The sequence below is a fragment of the Saccoglossus kowalevskii genome, chromosome 19 (assembly GCF_978046115.1).
Source record: "Saccoglossus kowalevskii chromosome 19, keSacKowa6.1, whole genome shotgun sequence".
NCBI classification, from domain to species: domain Eukaryota; kingdom Metazoa; phylum Hemichordata; class Enteropneusta; family Harrimaniidae; genus Saccoglossus; species Saccoglossus kowalevskii.
The window spans coordinates 27,762,659-27,786,377 of record NC_140659.1 but is presented as its reverse complement, the minus strand read 5'-3'; the positions used below and the strand labels follow the sequence as shown (position 1 = coordinate 27,786,377).

Below are 23,719 nucleotides of genomic sequence, written 5' to 3'. Positions count from 1 at the left end.
ATGACTGAGATCCGGTTCCGGAATTGTGAAAATACGTGATTTTGATGCATTTTCGGCCTTAAAATGGCCATCATTCAGCTATTGTTAAGCGGATCATGAAACAAATGCACATATCTATTTGTGACATGATGTACCATGTGTGTGTGAAGTTTGAACTTGATCAATCCAGACATGTCTTGGATACGAATCCAGAACTGAATTCTTTAACAAAATGGCCGCCAGTCGGCCATTTCGAACTTGATCTGAAAAAAAAAAAGACGTGCATCAAGGTCCTATTATGTTTAATGTATGTACCAAATTTGAACAAAATCCATCCATGCATAACTGAGATACGGGTCCGGAATGGTGAAAATGTGCGATTTCAATGCATTTTCGGCCTTAAAGCGGCCGTCATTTGGCTATCGTTAATGAGATCATGAAACAAATGCACATACATATTTGTGACATGATGTACCTTGTGTGTGTGAAGTTTGAACTCGATCAATCCAAGCATGTCTCGGATACGGATCCAGAACTGAATTCTTTAAAACAAAATGGCCGCCAGTCGGCTATTTCGAACTTGATCCGAAAAAAAAAATGACGTGCATCAAGGTCCTATTATGTTTAATATATGTACCAAATTTGAATGAAATCCGTCCATGCATAACTGAGATCCGGGTCCGGAATGGTGAAAATGTGCGATTTCAATGCATTTTCGGCCTTAAAATGGCCATCATTCAGCTATTGTTAAGCGGATCATGAAACAAATGCACATATCTATTTGTGACATGATGTACCATGTGTGTGTGAAGTTTGAACTTGATCAATCCAGACATGTCTTGGATACGAATCCAGAACTGAAACCTTTAACAAAATGGCCGTCAGTCGGCCATTTCGAACTTGATCTGAAAAAAAAAAAAACGTGCATCAAGGTCCTATTATGTTTAATGTATGTACCAAATTTGAACAAAATCCGTCCATGCAGAACTGAGATCCGGGTCCGGAATGGTGAAAATGTGCGATTTCAATGCATTTTCGGCCTTAAAGTGCTCCATTTGGCTATCGTTAATGAGATCATGAAACAAATGCACATACATATTTGTGACATGATGTACCTTGTGTGTGTGAAGTTTGAACTTGATCAATCCAGACATGTCTCAGATACGGATCCAGAACTGAATTCTTTAAAACAAAATGGATGCCAGTCGGCCATTTCGAACTTGATCCGAAAAAAAAAAATGACGTGCATCAAAGTCCTATTATGTTTAATGTATGTACCAAATTTGAACAAAATCCGTCCATGCATAACTGAGATCTGGGTCCGGAATGGTGAAAATGTGCGATTTCAATGCATTTTCAGCCTTAAAGCGGCCGCCATTTGGCCATCGTTAATGAGATCATGAAACAAATGCACATACATATTTGTGACATGATGTACCTTGTATGTGTGAAGATTGAACTTGATCAATCCAGACATGTCTCGGATACGGATCCAGAACTTAAACAAAAATGGCCGCCAGTCGGCCATTTCGAACTTGATCCGAAAAAAAAAAAACATGCATCAAGGTCCTATTATGTTTAATGTATGTAAAAAATTTGAACGAAATCCCTCCTGCATAACTGAGATCCGGGTCCGGAATGGTGAAAATGTGTGATTTCAATGCATTTTCGGCCTTAAAGCGGCCGCCATTTGGCTATCGTTAATGAGATCACGAAACAAATGCACATACATATTTGTGACATGATGTACCTTGTGTGTGTGAAGTTTGAACTCGATCAATCCAAGCATGTCTCAGATACGGATCCAGAACTGAATTCTTTAAAACAAAATGGCCGCCAGTCGGCCATTTCAAACCCGATCCAAAAAAAAAAAAAATGACGTGCATCAAGGTCCTAATATGTTTAATGTATGTACCAAATTTGAACAAAATCTGTCCATGCATAACTGAGATCCGGGTCCGGAATGATGAAAATGTGCGATTTTGATGCATTTTCTGCCTTAAAATGGCCGATATTCGGCTATCGATAATCGGATCATGAAAAAAATGCATGTGCATATGGCCCATATAATGTGTGATGTATGAGTGAAGTTTGAACTTAATCAGTCCATGCATGTTCGAGATACAGGTGATCACGCACGCATGCACGCACGCACGCACGCACGCACACACGCACGCACGCACACAGGGCAAAACATAAGTCCCCGTTAACCCCTTTACAGTATAATGGTTTGAATGTATTTGTATGCTATCAACATAAACACATGTATATGTCATGTGACTCAACATGTTACTGTATTCTCTATAAATGTGAAACTACACATGCTTTATTCTTAGTCTGAGCAGAGATTTTGCCAGCACCTTAAAAACCTACTGGGTAGTACTCTTGCCACAATGTCCATAGAATTATCAGCTATATACATGAACTAGTAAGCTCCCCAGGCACTGGGAGCAGGGGCAGTAAAAAACTATCCCAAGATGCCCCAGTTGTGATGATGTCACATAACATTTAAACGAAAACAGAGGAGACTCAAGGCAACATGGGGCACCTTGAGGCACAAATGCACTCCAGAGTAGCTACAGAGTTTCTGATATCTAACAAATAAATAAATTTCATTAAATTTTTTTTCGGCTGGGCCGAATTTATTCATACTTGGTAGACCGGTCATACCTTCACTCTATTTAGGTAGTAAAATCTGTGAAAAAATTCCTGGCAAACTGTTGTCAGGGAAACAGCCCAAAAACTGATTTTTGAATACTTTTGTGTCTAATGTATCACCTTCAAATATTCATGCTTTTTATTTTGGCTTATGTTGTGTACTGACGATAAACCATCAACGCTGACATAGTTGCAACGCAACTTTGAAATTTGACTGAACTGCATTTATTCAAAGAATCTAGAATATACAATCGCAAAACGGCTGTAAAATAAAGTTTGTCATCTTATCAAAATCTAGTTTAAAGGGTCAACTTGCATGAATATAATAACGATTAGCTAGTAATAAAGCGAGGTGACTTCAGAAGACTGAATGCTCTTTGAGAACTTCGTATATGGGACTGCCATAATGGTGTTAGCTTCACGTTCATGTCCTATGTTTGTTTTTTGAGCAGAGTGGATCTCCAATCAGCCAACCAGCTTTTATTCTTGGCCACAAAGCATTACACTGTGTTTTGATGGAAATTACGGTTTTTGACAACAAACATTACAACATTTATGCAGTCTACTGGTTTTTTAATCACTTAATCCAAAATTTCAATGTAAACTATTTTTACAAAACTAATTATTCAAAAGTGGTCAAAATTTACTACGGTATACCTCATCTACAAAGTCCTCTTAAATTCTGACAAAGGTAGATTGTACACTGTTAATTCCAGTCCCTGGTATGCCTTTAAAACACCATTTCTCAACCAAATAGATTTAGCCTTATATATACACTGTACTACCTATAGACCTGTTAATTAATAAAGGTGATGACAACGACCAAAATTACTTGTAACTGGAGATATTACTCACATTAGATTTTAATCAGATTGATTCCAAAATTCACCAAATGATGTCAATCTATGGAATTTCCCAAGTGAATTGAGCAACCTTGTAAAAGGGGCTTATCAGAACATAAAAGTTTTACGTTTGATAACAAACTGTACCTTAATAAGACTACCTTGAAATGACACATACAAGTTTTTTCACTGTCATGCTTTACAGGCAATAAATCCCTTCCAATAATTGTTGATGTCCCTGAGAGTAAAAGTATTAACCCCATACCATAATTTTTCAAATTCCCACATTTTAATGGAGTGTTTGGAAGATTTTCAACAATTTCTTTATTATGAACCAAATAGGCATCATTTCTGTCACACTTTGAGAGTCAATTCATTTTTGCACACAAACTATAGGTGGTATGGATTTTCACTTTAAACTCTGAAAGACCAGCAAGCTAAAACAATTATTTATCATGTAGCTGTCAGTGCTTTTCCCCATGAGGGAGGGTGGGACAACAGGAGAAATTGACTGTTAAAAGTATTTGTATTCGTATTGGTATTTCAGACATTTTAATAGCCTGAGGTTTTGAAACTTACATGGCTGAAAACAAAAATGTCAAATTCCCATGTTAGTTCCACACTCCTCCACCTGATGGGCATTTATGTGATTACAACAAATACATGTAGTGAAATTAAACTTAAATGTATGCAATAGGACAGGTGAGGTGAAATTCAAAATGTCAAGTTACATTGTACATGTACTAGTAGTTCAGCTTGAAGGTACAATCTAAACTGTTGTGAACACAGATTTTTCTGATTAGAACGGTGTCACTAAAGCTGAAAATTTGACCTCCATTAAATAGAATGGTTTGATTGGACACACAGAGGAGCTGGATTCATCAAATATCGTTCCCATAACAACAACTTGCATAAATTTAATAGAATTTACAAAGTTCACTTCATAGAATAACTGACAAAAAGTTGCGACTTCTAGTTGCATCAAAAAATCTTTCTGGGTGTCGGTGACGCATCATATCGTTAATATTTGTTTAATCATTCATTCATTGCAAAGCACAGATAAAAATATTATTAAATATCATCACAATGCCTTCTTAGTTAGGGAAGAGTAGGAAATCAAACGGGCGGTTCACCGCGGTAACCACCGCGGCTCTACGCGGTACACTTTAAGAAGTGAAAAACAAGGTAAGTAATTCTATCTACTAATGATTTTCATTGTATTGTTTTATTTGTTATTGCTATATACTGATAGAAAATTGTGTATTTCTAAAGATGCATTAAAGTTATTATTATTATTATTATTATTATTATTATTATTATTGTTATTATTATTATTATCTGCTCAGGGGGGCACACTTTGATACACTATACACAGAATGATTTATTGTTTGCACAAATAGATTTTTACTCTCATTGATAAAATACTTGTGTTCAAATGTGACTTGTTATCAGTGGACATTTATAGATTTACACCTCATCAACTTTTAGTTCAAACAAATATTAGTTTTCTACAATAGGTAAAATAAATAATTGTTGAAAATGTAGTAGAGGGTTTTTGGCACATGTTAGTCAAAATTAACTTTTTATATTATTTAAGTATACCTAATTATTCTAGGAACATTTCAGAGCTCTATTATAAATGGAACATATTCAAAGCAATGGTCAAAATTAACAACCCACATTTAATTGTTGCAATGACTAAATTTGCATATTTTCATGTATTTTAATCACACAGTCAAGTATGAAAACAGATCATCTTTAGATGTTTTCATATCATCTATAATATATTGGACGTCAAAATATTAGTTATAGAAGATTTCATGACCATTTCAAAAAATAATGCAGCAACTACACTATCCATCTATTAGTATGCAAATTAATTTGATATGGTTCAAATCAATTCTATGAAAAAAACATTTTATTTTCATATGATTACTGTACCCTGGAATCAAAAAACCCACGTTTGTACTTATATACCAAACGGTTTTAATTTGAAATCAGTCTTATTCAAATCCAAACAAGATCACTGAATTTGCTCACCTGGTACCACCTCTATTCCGTGAAGTTCTCACGCATAAATTAGAATAGCCTATATCACTGCATAAGTTCATGCGATATCTTTGAGTTTATAAACATTCTGGTTTATAAATAGACTGTCGACAGTCCTCGGGCCTAATGTAATTGTGACGGACTGTCGACAATCTAGTTTATAAATGATAAAAAAAAAACAAGCAGCCACTCGGCTGAGATAGCTCCGCTGTTAGCAATGCACATTTCAATTAAAGAACAGAAGATATCATTAGAAAATGAACAATACGTATAGTATCAATGCAATGGGACTTGCTGTTTTCAACAAGAATTCAAAAATATCATTTTTCACCATAAATGATTGTGGTTTTTAACAAGAAGAAAATATCACTCTTTACCAAAAATGACAAAAATATTCACCAAAATTAGATAATTAAAGATATCATTACAAAATGAACAAATCTGAGAGAGGTCCACATGTAGTACCTATATATGTAATAATATCAAAGCAATTGGACTTGTCGTTTTTAACAAGAAGTCGAAAATATCACTTTTTACCAAAAATTACAAAAATATTCACCAAAATTCGAGAATTAAAGATATCATTACAAAATGAACAAATCTGAGAGAGGTCCACATGTAGTACCTATATATGTAATATCAAAGCAATTGGACTTGCGGTTTTTAACAAGAAGTCGAAAATATCACTTTTTACCAAAAAAGACAAAAATATTCACCAAAATTAGAGAATTAATGATATCATTACAAAATGAACAAATCTGAGAGAGTTCCACATGTAGTACCTATATGTGTAATATCAAAGCAATTGGACAAAAATATCACTTTTTTTCAAAAATGACAAAAATATTCACCAAAATTAGAGAATTGAAGATATGATCATGAAATGAACAAATCTGAGAGAGGTCTATCCAAGGTACATATACACCAAGTATCAAAGCATTCAGGCTTGTAGTTTTCAAGAAGAAGTCGAAAAAGTAAAACATTGACACGGACGACGACGACGGACAATAATTCATATGATAAGCTCCGCTCGACAAAGTCGACAGCGGAGCTAAAAAAGCTTTGTTGACTCGAGTCTACAGTACAACTAAATGCTGTGATGTAATAAATGCTTTTAAACATAATAACCATTTATAATTCAAAATGGCTGTCAGAAAACTGATTGATCAATCCATTGACAGCATAATCACTTTGAATGAATAAGTGAGCCGATCTTCGTTGCACAGAAATGAATGGTTGGCAATAATTCAAAATGGCTGTTAGAATACTGATTGACCAATCCAATGACAGCACAATCACTTTGAATGAATAAGTGGGCAGATGATTTATAAAAATACATATTTATAAAATGATGGTTAAAACAACCACAGCTTTATGTCCTTCACTGTACTTATAAACTAAAACATAAATTTCTGTTGTGCACTGTAGTAATTATGGGAATCTAGATCTCATGCCCCACTAACTGCAGCGGTGTCAAGACGATTCTGCCCTGGTCGCTTACGGCCCTTGTAAATAACAGACAGTACAGCAGGTTGGTCGTTACAGCCCAGGTATATTATATATATATTTGATATATATATCATATTTTAATATATTAAATTCACAGCGAGTGTATGACTATCTTATAAACGAGCAGGGCCGGAAGGTCTAAATATCACTGCAACAAACAGTCATGATGATAACTTCTGATATTCCAATACTGGCCATGAGGTCAGACCTGTTTACAATATTGGGCTTTCCCATGTGTGCGAAGACAGGAAAGCCCCACTGATATTAGTCATGAACTAAGGACGATATCAAAACAATTTATATTTTTACAGACTTGAGATCAAGGATAAAGATGACGAGGTAAGCAGTAATACTCTTATACGTAAAATAATAATAATACTATCAGTACCGAGAACCAGACTGGCCTGATACGGCAGGACGCTGACATATCTTCGACTGTTGAATTACACACACACGATCACACCGTGACGTAGCTTCCAAATACTGAAAGTACAACTATTGAGTTTCCTTCTCAGTAAAACTCACACAACCAAATTTACAATCACTATTTGTATGTTATACGTGTTTACGTTCCGATTTCACAGCTAATGTAATTATCACTTCCGTCATTATTTGTACAGGGAAGTATGTACGATATCTAATGAACATACCTGTATTGTTCGTTAAATACATTCACAGCCGGGTTGATGTGGTGAAGTCGTTGACTGTGTCTCTAATTCGTGTAGTTTACAGCTAAAAATAGACAATTACGCGATATTTTCTTTCCGAGCAGATTGGGGATTACCCCAAACCACAAAACTTGAGCTTCGAGTTACTACTTCCGTTTGTCTGTTTGTTGTGTATTTGCTCGTGTTAAAGCTGATGAACAGCTAATACAGGTAGAAATGTCCTGTATCTTGAATACATTGTTTTAGCTGACACATTGACATGTTGTGTGAAGCTTATTTTCACTGATTCTTGGTGAGTTGAATATGAAATAAATGGAAAAAAGTATGTTCAATGGATTTAATTTTTCCTGATTCGTCCTTTCAGCGAGTGAGTATTATTATTACAGCATGTTTGAAATAATACAGATACAAAGAAAAATTCCAAATTTATTTTTACATATAGCGTTATAAACCAGAAATGTTTCTGTGATTGTTTCGTAAAAAATAGCAAGTATTCCCCAGTAAACCGGCCACAAACACAACGTGGGCCCGATGACCTTAAAGGTTGAGCATTTGAAAATCCAGGGGCGGTAGGAGGGCGGCGTTCTTTAATGTCCCAGACCGCCACTTTACTGGTTGGTTGAATTATGATGTTGCTGATTTTCTCCTCATTCAAAGTGTTACCATTTGAAAACATGTAGACTAGGGTGGGAATATTGGAAACTACAAATCTTAATGTTCATGGCGACCAATATTTTCTATTGAAGTTTGAAGAGCAATGAAAGTAGACCATTATTTTACAATATACATCCCCTGCACACATTTTGTAATGTGTTCCTCGCGTTACAATCTGTTTCTCACCTCAAAATCCCTAAAGATATCAATTGGGCAACCCCTATAGAAGCACATTTCCCAGGAGCGTCGACACTTGCCATACTTCAAACACAGTTGTGTGATAAAGTATGACGTCATCATAAACTACAGTATTAACTGAATAATAAATCACGTGATTTATAAATATTGTACTCCGCTTAGTATATTTTTATGAGTATACATGGGAAAAAAAAAATGTTGTCTTGCATTCGAGCTCGCCTCGATTTGGTGGACTGATCTTTGGTGGACTGCACAGCTACTTCCCTCACCCTGGTTCACGGAGCAAACTCATTGTACGAACGGCCAAAGCCTCAAGTCTGTCATGAAGATGAAATCGAAAATAAACAGATAATAATTTTCAAACATAACATAAGTTTTGGACATTTCAAGTTAAACTGCTAATAATTCGAACTTAATGTATTAAAAGAAAACGAAACGCTTTTTTTACTTTATTTCATTCTTAGTAAATAATAATAATAATAATTTATATTCGTGTTATCTTTTCTGAGTTAGTTATTTTTTATCATTTTTCTACGAAAGTCACTACATGTTACATATCGAAATGCAATATTACTAATAGGCCATTCCCGTGACCTTTGCTTGATCCCGGATGTTTACACCATTTTACTTTATTTACTTATTGACTCTTACACAATCCCCAGAGGGAAAGAAAATGGTCACAAAGTACAAGGAGAAATATATATATAAAAAAACAAAACAAAAACACAATATACTAAATAACAAATACAATCACTAAATTACTAAATAATACAAAATCTCTAAAATACAATCTAATATAAAATTACAAAATTGACAGCAGGTATTAAGATGTCAAGTAAGACCCTGCTTACTGACTTCAAATCTTTTACTTATGAACTGTGCTACTGGTATAATGTTTTCATTCTGTAACAATTCCATGAATTTTTTCTCTGCAGGTTTATTTTCAAATGCTGGGATCATATCCTTAGCTTTATTGAACAGTTTGGCACGCAACTCATTATATTTGTTGCATTCCAGCAGAAAATGCATTTCATCCTCAATTAGACCTTTGTTACACATGTCACAAACCCTGTTGTTTAGTGGGATTTTTTTTATGACGACCCATTTCAATTTTGAGACTATGGTCACTAAGACGAAATTTGGTAAGCACACTACGCAGTTCAAAGTTTTTTAGCTTGACTAAATATGGCTCAAGTTTTAAATCTGATTTGATTAGCCGATATGTTCTTAGTTCGTTTTTCTCATTTGCTTTGGTGCGGTTATCATTATGGACCTCACCTTTCCATCTTGTTAGAAATAAATCCTTGATGCCCAAATCAATTTGTTTCATTTGTGCCGAGGTTAATTTATCACAGTTGTTAACTGAATGATATAGTTGGATATTGTTTAATAATGATGTCACTTCTAGATACCATTTACTTTTAATGTTTTGGTTAACCACAAAAGCTTCCTTGAGTAACGCATTATTAGAATTCATGGCCCGACTGTAATATTTAATTATTTGTTTTTTTATAAATACGTCTAGGGGGTATCTGCCTAACTCGCTATACATGGCCATAATTGGTGTGTGTTGTGACACCCCCAGTAGATACCGACAATAACTTAATTGAACGTCTTCAATAGGTGATTTAGTGGAGAACTCATCACCCCAAACATCACCACCATAAATGAGGATAGGTCTGATGAGTTTGTCAAAAAGGGAAATTGAAACTTTTATACTTATGTTTTGTATTGAGCCAAGCTTTGCTTTCATTGAAAACAGAGCTTTTTGAGCCTTACGTTTAAGGTTTTTTAGGCCATCCTTAAACCTACCATTGGCACTAATGACTAGTCCCAGATAGTTATAAGATTTAACTGTATCAAGTTCGATACCTCCAAGAAAAAATGTATCATTATTCAAACGTCTGTTTGATTTATTGAAAATTAAAATTTTGGTTTTGTCAGTATTGACAGAGAGCTTCCACGTTTTAGCATACAATGCCAAACTATCAAGACATGTCTGTAATCCCTGTTTAGTTTTAGAAAGTATCACAATATCATCGGCATAGAGTAGAAAGCTGACATGCGAGTTTTCTAAATAAGGAGGATCACAGGTATTAGGATTGAAAATAGTGGGCAGGTCATTTAAAAAAAGATTGAAGAGAGTTGGACTAAGATTACATCCCTGTTTAACACCAATATTGTACTGAAATTGTTTTGTTAAGCCTTCTTTACATTTAATTTTATATTTTACTTTACTGTACATGTTTTTGATAGTTTTATACATTTTTCCAGTTATACCATATTTGATTAATTTTTTGAATAGACCATCATGCCAGACACTGTCAAAGGCCTTTCTAAGGTCAATAAAGCAGGCATATAATTTTTTGATTTTTTAATATTTGTGTTATTTTGTTTATTGGCGCACTCTGACTTACCACTGTAGAGATATTTATTTACCAGGGTTTTTAGTATGAAAAGATTGTCTGTAGTTCGACAATCATGCCTGAATCCAAACTGTCGACCGGAAAGAATGTTATTAGAGTCTAAAAATGATGTCAGCCTAATATTTAGAATACTATTGAATAACTTGCCAAGACAGCTAGAGATGGCAATTCCCCTGTAGTTGGCCGGGTTGTTTTTCGACCCAGATTTGTGGATTGGTACCAACAGGCCAGTGCTCCAAGAATGTGGATAGTTATTTGAACTATAAACAATATTAAAGAGTTTATGTATTGCATCTAATAAGTGATGTTCACCGTATTTTAACTATTCATTGCAAATTCTATCTTCTGCCGATGCCTTGTTACTTTTAAGAAGTCTAATGGCTTTAGTTATTTCATTTCTTATGATTGGTCTGTCTAAATAGGGGTTGCTACTTGCACTCTTTTCACTATTCTCCAGTTCATTCGCAATCTCAGAGTTTGATGTACTGCTATCAGTATTAAGTAGGTTCTTAAAGTAAACCAACCAATCACCAGGTTGAACATTCCCATTATTATTACTGGGGTTCTCGCCATTCATATCACGATGAATCTTCCAAAATTTAGATGTGTCTGATTTAGAATTTTCCAATTCTTTGAGTTGTGCAATCATTTTCTGATTACTTTTATGTTTGATTAGTTTTTTATACTGTTTACGGGTTTGAAAGAATTTCCCTCGGATATATGGATCTTGAGGATACTTTTGTAATAAACGTGATAGGCTCCTTAACTTCTTACGAAGGGACCAACAATCCTGGTCAAACCAATTAGTGGTAGCGTCCCGTGATCCGATGTGGAACTGATGCCAGAATTGGTTCCAGTCACCGGGATAATTCGTCTTCGTTTTGCTGCCAAAAAGTGATGATTAGTGATGTCATGTGATGAGATTGATGGTTCCCTTTCACGACAGAGCCACCATGATTTTAAACGAATTTTTTTTTATTTTTCTGTAGTAAAAAAAAATATTCTCGACCGACTAAAGCTAATTTCTGTTCCAGGTAACCCGGTGAGGAAACGGTGAAAGCGAAAGAGATTACTGCTTCCGGGTTTACACGTAGTACAAGTAATTCCCCCCATTCACGCGTCATCTGGGGTCACCATACAAACCACTGCGATTTCCCTGTATCGAAGACGTTTATAACACCTGCGACCAAGAGATTTTTTTTTTTTTGACTGTGAAATAAACAATCGTATATTTTGATAGATATCGGAAAGGGCTGGATATTAATTGCGACAAGGGTGGCCAGATTCGAACGTCACCTCGGTTTCTCGGTTTAGTTTTATAAATTAATTTTTCTCTGATAGGTGTGTGTCCCTTGTTCCGTTAGACCGATTAAGGTTTTTTTTATGTTGCCAGAAAAAAGTGTAATATAAAGGCGCCGGTGTTTCCGTTGCAACGAGAACAATGGCATGGAATACCCCATGAGCTATTTTTAGAACGGTGATGAAAGCGGTTGCCCCACGCTGAATGATAATTATGACGGTAAGCCATGCAATATCTGATGTTTTGGGATTCCCCGGATGTTCTGTTACTACTAAAAAGTTTCGGCAACCCATCATTTTTCACATGCACTAGGAGACTTGATGCTTCAATAGTGGTCCCGATCACAGCGAGCTAAGACATAGGTAGGTGTTTACATTAGCGTGTATATAAATTGAGACAAGTGCACCACGTGAAATCTGACGATGCATGCTTTATTATTACTGCACAATGACTAAATATTTTAGCGCGTTTCTTTTCGTCTATGGGAATTAGTGAACTGTTCAGCCACTTTCGTATTCAGAAATTATAGCATTTTAGAGTGAGGGTTGTTGCATATTAAAGCGGGAGAGTCGTCACCTGCGCATGCGTCAGATGGTCATAACGTGTCATTGTTTACAAACAAGCGTCTACCCATGAATTTAAGGAAATATAATAAATATAATTAAATTTACCTACTATTCGATAATAATTAAAAAGTACTCTTTTATGACCGGCGCGTAACACATGCATTCCTCGTTTGGATATAAAACAGGGTTAAAAACATTTACAACTCGAATTGTAAAGTTATCTTTCGAAGTCACTTATTCGTAGAACCGATGACAGCCGGGGATAGCCGAAGATAATTGCACAATACGTCTCCAATTATCGCACTTTGCTGTTTTATGTTATGATTGACACAGCGGTACCGTGACGAACTGGTGGTTGTGACAGAAAACAGTATATTTAGATATTTATCATGATTGACACAGCGGTACCGTGACGAACTGGTGGTTGTGACAGAAAACAGTATATTTAGATATTTATCATGATTGACACAGCGGTACCGTGACGAACTGGTGGTTGTGACAGAAAACAGTATATTTAGATATTTATCATGATTGACACAGCGGTACCGTGACGAACTGGTGGTTGTGACAGAAAACAGTATATTTAGATATTTATCATGATTGACACAGCGGTACCGTGACGAACTGGTGGTTGTGACAGAAAACAGTATATTTAGATATTTATCATGATTGACACAGCGGTACCGTGACGAACTGGTGGTTGTGACAGAAAACAGTATATTTAGATATTTATCATGATTGACACAGCGGTACCGTGACGAACTGGTGGTTGTGACAGAAAACAGTATATTTAGATATTTATCATGATTGACACAGCGGTACCGTGACGAACTGGTGGTTGTGACAGAAAACAGTATATTTAGATATTTATCATGATTGACACAGCGGTACCGTGACGAACTGGTGGTTGTGACAGAAAACAGTATATTTAGATATTTATCATGATTGACACAGCGGTACCGTGACGAACTGGTGGTTGTGACAGAAAACAGTATATTTAGATATTTATCATGATTGACACAGCGGTACCGTGACGAACTGGTGGTTGTGACAGAAAACAGTATATTTAGATATTTATCATGATTGACACAGCGGTACCGTGACGAACTGGTGGTTGTGACAGAAAACAGTATATTTAGATATTTATCATGATTGACACAGCGGTACCGTGACGAACTGGTGGTTGTGACAGAAAACAGTATATTTAGATATTTATCATGATTGACACAGCGGTACCGTGACGAACTGGTGGTTGTGACAGAAAACAGTATATTTAGATATTTATCATGATTGACACAGCGGTACCGTGACGAACTGGTGGTTGTGACAGAAAACAGTATATTTAGATATTTATCATGATTGACACAGCGGTACCGTGACGAACTGGTGGTTGTGACAGAAAACAGTATATTTAGATATTTATCATGATTGACACAGCGGTACCGTGACGAACTGGTGGTTGTGACAGAAAACAGTATATTTAGATATTTATCATGATTGACACAGCGGTACCGTGACGAACTGGTGGTTGTGACAGAAAACAGTATATTTAGATATTTATCATGATTGACACAGCGGTACCGTGACGAACTGGTGGTTGTGACAGAAAACAGTATATTTAGATATTTATCATGATTGACACAGCGGTACCGTGACGAACTGGTGGTTGTGACAGAAAACAGTATATTTAGATATTTATCATGATTGACACAGCGGTACCGTGACGAACTGGTGGTTGTGACAGAAAACAGTATATTTAGATATTTATCATGATTGACACAGCGGTACCGTGACGAACTGGTGGTTGTGACAGAAAACAGTATATTTAGATATTTATCATGATTGACACAGCGGTACCGTGACGAACTGGTGGTTGTGACAGAAAACAGTATATTTAGATATTTATCATGATTGACACAGCGGTACCGTGACGAACTGGTGGTTGTGACAGAAAACAGTATATTTAGATATTTATCATGATTGACACAGCGGTACCGTGACGAACTGGTGGTTGTGACAGAAAACAGTATATTTAGATATTTATCATGATTGACACAGCGGTACCGTGACGAACTGGTGGTTGTGACAGAAAACAGTATATTTAGATATTTATCATGATTGACACAGCGGTACCGTGACGAACTGGTGGTTGTGACAGAAAACAGTATATTTAGATATTTATCATGATTGACACAGCGGTACCGTGACGAACTGGTGGTTGTGACAGAAAACAGTATATTTAGATATTTATCATGATTGACACAGCGGTACCGTGACGAACTGGTGGTTGTGACAGAAAACAGTATATTTAGATATTTATCATGATTGACACAGCGGTACCGTGACGAACTGGTGGTTGTGACAGAAAACAGTATATTTAGATATTTATCATGATTGACACAGCGGTACCGTGACGAACTGGTGGTTGTGACAGAAAACAGTATATTTAGATATTTATCATGATTGACACAGCGGTACCGTGACGAACTGGTGGTTGTGACAGAAAACAGTATATTTAGATATTTATCATGATTGACACAGCGGTACCGTGACGAACTGGTGGTTGTGACAGAAAACAGTATATTTAGATATTTATCATGATTGACACAGCGGTACCGTGACGAACTGGTGGTTGTGACAGAAAACAGTATATTTAGATATTTATCATGATTGACACAGCGGTACCGTGACGAACTGGTGGTTGTGACAGAAAACAGTATATTTAGATATTTATCATGATTGACACAGCGGTACCGTGACGAACTGGTGGTTGTGACAGAAAACAGTATATTTAGATATTTATCATGATTGACACAGCGGTACCGTGACGAACTGGTGGTTGTGACAGAAAACAGTATATTTAGATATTTATCATGATTGACACAGCGGTACCGTGACGAACTGGTGGTTGTGACAGAAAACAGTATATTTAGATATTTATCATGATTGACACAGCGGTACCGTGACGAACTGGTGGTTGTGACAGAAAACAGTATATTTAGATATTTATCATGATTGACACAGCGGTACCGTGACGAACTGGTGGTTGTGACAGAAAACAGTATATTTAGATATTTATCATGATTGACACAGCGGTACCGTGACGAACTGGTGGTTGTGACAGAAAACAGTATATTTAGATATTTATCATGATTGACACAGCGGTACCGTGACGAACTGGTGGTTGTGACAGAAAACAGTATATTTAGATATTTATCATGATTGACACAGCGGTACCGTGACGAACTGGTGGTTGTGACAGAAAACAGTATATTTAGATATTTATCATGATTGACACAGCGGTACCGTGACGAACTGGTGGTTGTGACAGAAAACAGTATATTTAGATATTTATCATGATTGACACAGCGGTACCGTGACGAACTGGTGGTTGTGACAGAAAACAGTATATTTAGATATTTATCATGATTGACACAGCGGTACCGTGACGAACTGGTGGTTGTGACAGAAAACAGTATATTTAGATATTTATCATGATTGACACAGCGGTACCGTGACGAACTGGTGGTTGTGACAGAAAACAGTATATTTAGATATTTATCATGATTGACACAGCGGTACCGTGACGAACTGGTGGTTGTGACAGAAAACAGTATATTTAGATATTTATCATGATTGACACAGCGGTACCGTGACGAACTGGTGGTTGTGACAGAAAACAGTATATTTAGATATTTATCATGATTGACACAGCGGTACCGTGACGAACTGGTGGTTGTGACAGAAAACAGTATATTTAGATATTTATCATGATTGACACAGCGGTACCGTGACGAACTGGTGGTTGTGACAGAAAACAGTATATTTAGATATTTATCATGATTGACACAGCGGTACCGTGACGAACTGGTGGTTGTGACAGAAAACAGTATATTTAGATATTTATCATGATTGACACAGCGGTACCGTGACGAACTGGTGGTTGTGACAGAAAACAGTATATTTAGATATTTATCATGATTGACACAGCGGTACCGTGACGAACTGGTGGTTGTGACAGAAAACAGTATATTTAGATATTTATCATGATTGACACAGCGGTACCGTGACGAACTGGTGGTTGTGACAGAAAACAGTATATTTAGATATTTATCATGATTGACACAGCGGTACCGTGACGAACTGGTGGTTGTGACAGAAAACAGTATATTTAGATATTTATCATGATTGACACAGCGGTACCGTGACGAACTGGTGGTTGTGACAGAAAACAGTATATTTAGATATTTATCATGATTGACACAGCGGTACCGTGACGAACTGGTGGTTGTGACAGAAAACAGTATATTTAGATATTTATCATGATTGACACAGCGGTACCGTGACGAACTGGTGGTTGTGACAGAAAACAGTATATTTAGATATTTATCATGATTGACACAGCGGTACCGTGACGAACTGGTGGTTGTGACAGAAAACAGTATATTTAGATATTTATCATGATTGACACAGCGGTACCGTGACGAACTGGTGGTTGTGACAGAAAACAGTATATTTAGATATTTATCATGATTGACACAGCGGTACCGTGACGAACTGGTGGTTGTGACAGAAAACAGTATATTTAGATATTTATCATGATTGACACAGCGGTACCGTGACGAACTGGTGGTTGTGACAGAAAACAGTATATTTAGATATTTATCATGATTGACACAGCGGTACCGTGACGAACTGGTGGTTGTGACAGAAAACAGTATATTTAGATATTTATCATGATTGACACAGCGGTACCGTGACGAACTGGTGGTTGTGACAGAAAACAGTATATTTAGATATTTATCATGATTGACACAGCGGTACCGTGACGAACTGGTGGTTGTGACAGAAAACAGTATATTTAGATATTTATCATGATTGACACAGCGGTACCGTGACGAACTGGTGGTTGTGACAGAAAACAGTATATTTAGATATTTATCATGATTGACACAGCGGTACCGTGACGAACTGGTGGTTGTGACAGAAAACAGTATATTTAGATATTTATCATGATTGACACAGCGGTACCGTGACGAACTGGTGGTTGTGACAGAAAACAGTATATTTAGATATTTATCATGATTGACACAGCGGTACCGTGACGAACTGGTGGTTGTGACAGAAAACAGTATATTTAGATATTTATCATGATTGACACAGCGGTACCGTGACGAACTGGTGGTTGTGACAGAAAACAGTATATTTAGATATTTATCATGATTGACACAGCGGTACCGTGACGAACTGGTGGTTGTGACAGAAAACAGTATATTTAGATATTTATCATGATTGACACAGCGGTACCGTGACGAACTGGTGGTTGTGACAGAAAACAGTATATTTAGATATTTATCATGATTGACACAGCGGTACCGTGACGAACTGGTGGTTGTGACAGAAAACAGTATATTTAGATATTTATCATGATTGACACAGCGGTACCGTGACGAACTGGTGGTTGTGACAGAAAACAGTATATTTAGATATTTATCATGATTGACACAGCGGTACCGTGACGAACTGGTGGTTGTGACAGAAAACAGTATATTTAGATATTTATCATGATTGACACAGCGGTACCGTGACGAACTGGTGGTTGTGACAGAAAACAGTATATTTAGATATTTATCATGATTGACACAGCGGTACCGTGACGAACTGGTGGTTGTGACAGAAAACAGTATATTTAGATATTTATCATGATTGACACAGCGGTACCGTGACGAACTGGTGGTTGTGACAGAAAACAGTATATTTAGATATTTATCATGATTGACACAGCGGTACCGTGACGAACTGGTGGTTGTGACAGAAAACAGTATATTTAGATATTTATCATGATTGACACAGCGGTACCGTGACGAACTGGTGGTTGTGACAGAAAACAGTATATTTAGATATTTATCATGATTGACACAGCGGTACCGTGACGAACTGGTGGTTGTGACAGAAAACAGTATATTTAGATATTTATCATGATTGACACAGCGGTACCGTGACGAACTGGTGGTTGTGACAGAAAACAGTATATTTAGATATTTATCATGATTGACACAGCGGTACCGTGACGAACTGGTGGTTGTGACAGAAAACAGTATATTTAGATATTTATCATGATTGACACAGCGGTACCGTGACGAACTGGTGGTTGTGACAGAAAACAGTATATTTAGATATTTATCATGATTGACACAGCGGTACCGTGACGAACTGGTGGTTGTGACAGAAAACAGTATATTTAGATATTTATCATGATTGACACAGCGGTACCGTGACGAACTGGTGGTTGTGACAGAAAACAGTATATTTAGATATTTATCATGATTGACACAGCGGTACCGTGACGAACTGGTGGTTGTGACAGAAAACAGTATATTTAGATATTTATCATGATTGACACAGCGGTACCGTGACGAACTGTTGGTTGTGACAGAAAACAGTATATTTAGATATTTATCATGATTGACACAGCGGTACCGTGACGAACTGGTGGTTGTGACAGAAAACAGTATATTTAGATATTTATCATGATTGACACAGCGGTACCGTGACGAACTGGTGGTTGTGACAGAAAACAGTATATTTAGATATTTATCATGATTGACACAGCGGTACCGTGACGAACTGGTGGTTGTGACAGAAAACAGTATATTTAGATATTTATCATGATTGACACAGCGGTACCGTGACGAACTGGTGGTTGTGACAGAAAACAGTATATTTAGATATTTATCATGATTGACACAGCGGTACCGTGACGAACTGGTGGTTGTGACAGAAAACAGTATATTTAGATATTTATCATGATTGACACAGCGGTACCGTGACGAACTGGTGGTTGTGACAGAAAACAGTATATTTAGATATTTATCATGATTGACACAGCGGTACCGTGACGAACTGGTGGTTGTGACAGAAAACAGTATATTTAGATATTTATCATGATTGACACAGCGGTACCGTGACGAACTGGTGGTTGTGACAGAAAACAGTATATTTAGATATTTATCATGATTGACACAGCGGTACCGTGACGAACTGGTGGTTGTGACAGAAAACAGTATATTTAGATATTTATCATGATTGACACAGCGGTACCGTGACGAACTGGTGGTTGTGACAGAAAACAGTATATTTAGATATTTATCATGATTGACACAGCGGTACCGTGACGAACTGGTGGTTGTGACAGAAAACAGTATATTTAGATATTTATCATGATTGACACAGCGGTACCGTGACGAACTGGTGGTTGTGACAGAAAACAGTATATTTAGATATTTATCATGATTGACACAGCGGTACCGTGACGAACTGGTGGTTGTGACAGAAAACAGTATATTTAGATATTTATCATGATTGACACAGCGGTACCGTGACGAACTGGTGGTTGTGACAGAAAACAGTATATTTAGATATTTATCATGATTGACACAGCGGTACCGTGACGAACTGGTGGTTGTGACAGAAAACAGTATATTTAGATATTTATCATGATTGACACAGCGGTACCGTGACGAACTGGTGGTTGTGACAGAAAACAGTATATTTAGATATTTATCATGATTGACACAGCGGTACCGTGACGAACTGGTGGTTGTGACAGAAAACAGTATATTTAGATATTTATCATGATTGACACAGCGGTACCGTGACGAACTGGTGGTTGTGACAGAAAACAGTATATTTAGATATTTATCATGATTGACACAGCGGTACCGTGACGAACTGGTGGTTGTGACAGAAAACAGTATATTTAGATATTTATCATGATTGACACAGCGGTACCGTGACGAACTGGTGGTTGTGACAGAAAACAGTATATTTAGATATTTATCATGATTGACACAGCGGTACCGTGACGAACTGGTGGTTGTGACAGAAAACAGTATATTTAGATATTTATCATGATTGACACAGCGGTACCGTGACGAACTGGTGGTTGTGACAGAAAACAGTATATTTAGATATTTATCATGATTGACACAGCGGTACCGTGACGAACTGGTGGTTGTGACAGAAAACAGTATATTTAGATATTTATCATGATTGACACAGCGGTACCGTGACGAACTGGTGGTTGTGACAGAAAACAGTATATTTAGATATTTATCATGATTGACACAGCGGTACCGTGACGAACTGGTGGTTGTGACAGAAAACAGTATATTTAGATATTTATCATGATTGACACAGCGGTACCGTGACGAACTGGTGGTTGTGACAGAAAACAGTATATTTAGATATTTATCATGATTGACACAGCGGTACCGTGACGAACTGGTGGTTGTGACAGAAAACAGTATATTTAGATATTTATCATGATTGACACAGCGGTACCGTGACGAACTGGTGGTTGTGACAGAAAACAGTATATTTAGATATTTATCATGATTGACACAGCGGTACCGTGACGAACTGGTGGTTGTGACAGAAAACAGTATATTTAGATATTTATCATGATTGACACAGCGGTACCGTGACGAACTGTGGTTGTGACAGAAAACAGTATATTTAGATATTTATCATGATTGACACAGCGGTACCGTGACGAACTGGTGGTTGTGACAGAAAACAGTATATTTAGATATTTATCATGATTGACACAGCGGTACCGTGACGAACTGGTGGTTGTGACAGAAAACAGTATATTTAGATATTTATCATGATTGACACAGCGGTACCGTGACGAACTGGTGGTTGTGACAGAAAACAGTATATTTAGATATTTATCATGATTGACACAGCGGTACCGTGACGAACTGGTGGTTGTGACAGAAAACAGTATATTTAGATATTTATCATGATTGACACAGCGGTACCGTGACGAACTGGTGGTTGTGACAGAAAACAGTATATTTAGATATTTATCATGATTGACACAGCGGTACCGTGACGAACTGGTGGTTGTGACAGAAAACAGTATATTTAGATATTTATCATGATTGACACAGCGGTACCGTGACGAACTGGTGGTTGTGACAGAAAACAGTATATTTAGATATTTATCATGATTGACACAGCGGTACCGTGACGAACTGGTGGTTGTGACAGAAAACAGTATATTTAGATATTTATCATGATTGACACAGCGGTACCGTGACGAACTGGTGGTTGTGACAGAAAACAGTATATTTAGATATTTATCATGATTGACACAGCGGTACCGTGACGAACTGGTGGTTGTGACAGAAAACAGTATATTTAGATATTTATCATGATTGACACAGCGGTACCGTGACGAACTGGTGGTTGTGACAGAAAACAGTATATTTAGATATTTATCATGATTGACACAGCGGTACCGTGACGAACTGGTGGTTGTGACAGAAAACAGTATATTTAGATATTTATCATGATTGACACAGCGGTACCGTGACGAACTGGTGGTTGTGACAGAAAACAGTATATTTAGATATTTATCATGATTGACACAGCGGTACCGTGACGAACTGGTGGTTGTGACAGAAAACAGTATATTTAGATATTTATCATGATTGACACAGCGGTACCGTGACGAACTGGTGGTTGTGACAGAAAACAGTATATTTAGATATTTATCATGATTGACACAGCGGTACCGTGACGAACTGGTGGTTGTGACAGAAAACAGTATATTTAGATATTTATCATGATTGACACAGCGGTACCGTGACGAACTGGTGGTTGTGACAGAAAACAGTATATTTAGATATTTATCATGATTGACACAGCGGTACCGTGACGAACTGGTGGTTGTGACAGAAAACAGTATATTTAGATATTTATCATGATTGACACAGCGGGTACCGTGACGAACTGGTGGTTGTGACAGAAAACAGTATATTTAGATATTTATCATGATTGACACAGCGGTACCGTGACGAACTGGTGGTTGTGACAGAAAACAGTATATTTAGATATTTATCATGATTGACACAGCGGTACCGTGACGAACTGGTGGTTGTGACAGAAAACAGTATATTTAGATATTTATCATGATTGACACAGCGGTACCGTGACGAACTGGTGGTTGTGACAGAAAACAGTATATTTAGATATTTATCATGATTGACACAGCGGTACCGTGACGAACTGGTGGTTGTGACAGAAAACAGTATATTTAGATATTTATCATGATTGACACAGCGGTACCGTGACGAACTGGTGGTTGTGACAGAAAACAGTATATTTAGATATTTATCATGATTGACACAGCGGTACCGTGACGAACTGGTGGTTGTGACAGAAAACAGTATATTTAGATATTTATCATGATTGACACAGCGGTACCGTGACGAACTGGTGGTTGTGACAGAAAACAGTATATTTAGATATTTATCATGATTGACACAGCGGTACCGTGACGAACTGGTGGTTGTGACAGAAAACAGTATATTTAGATATTTATCATGATTGACACAGCGGTACCGTGACGAACTGGTGGTTGTGACAGAAACAGTATATTTAGATATTTATCATGATTGACACAGCGGTACCGTGACGAACTGGTGGTTGTGACAGAAAACAGTATATTTAGATATTTATCATGATTGACACAGCGGTACCGTGACGAACTGGTGGGTTGTGACAGAAAACAGTATATTTAGATATTTATCATGATTGACACAGCGGTACCGTGACGAACTGGTGGTTGTGACAGAAAACAGTATATTTAGATATTTATCATGATTGACACAGCGGTACCGTGACGAACTGGTGGTTGTGACAGAAAACAGTATATTTAGATATTTATCATGATTGACACAGCGGTACCGTGACGAACTGGTGGTTGTGACAGAAAACAGTATATTTAGATATTTATCATGATTGACACAGCGGTACCGTGACGAACTGGTGGTTGTGACAGAAAACAGTATATTTAGAT

At 37.0% G+C, this 23,719-nt stretch overlaps 1 protein-coding gene across 2 annotated transcripts in view; it reads right to left on the bottom strand.

The window, feature by feature from the left end:
- The window catches only part of LOC102806810 (inhibitor of nuclear factor kappa-B kinase subunit alpha-like), an 80,070-nt gene extending 72,204 nt beyond the window's left edge, over positions 1 to 7,866 (bottom strand). For both annotated transcript variants that reach the window (XM_085494001.1, XM_085494002.1), the window contains exon 1: positions 7,688 to 7,866. The gene's annotated coding sequence lies outside the window, so the exon portion shown is untranslated. The remainder of the gene's footprint in view (positions 1 to 7,687) is intronic.
- Between the last annotated feature and the right edge of the window lie 15,853 nt (positions 7,867 to 23,719).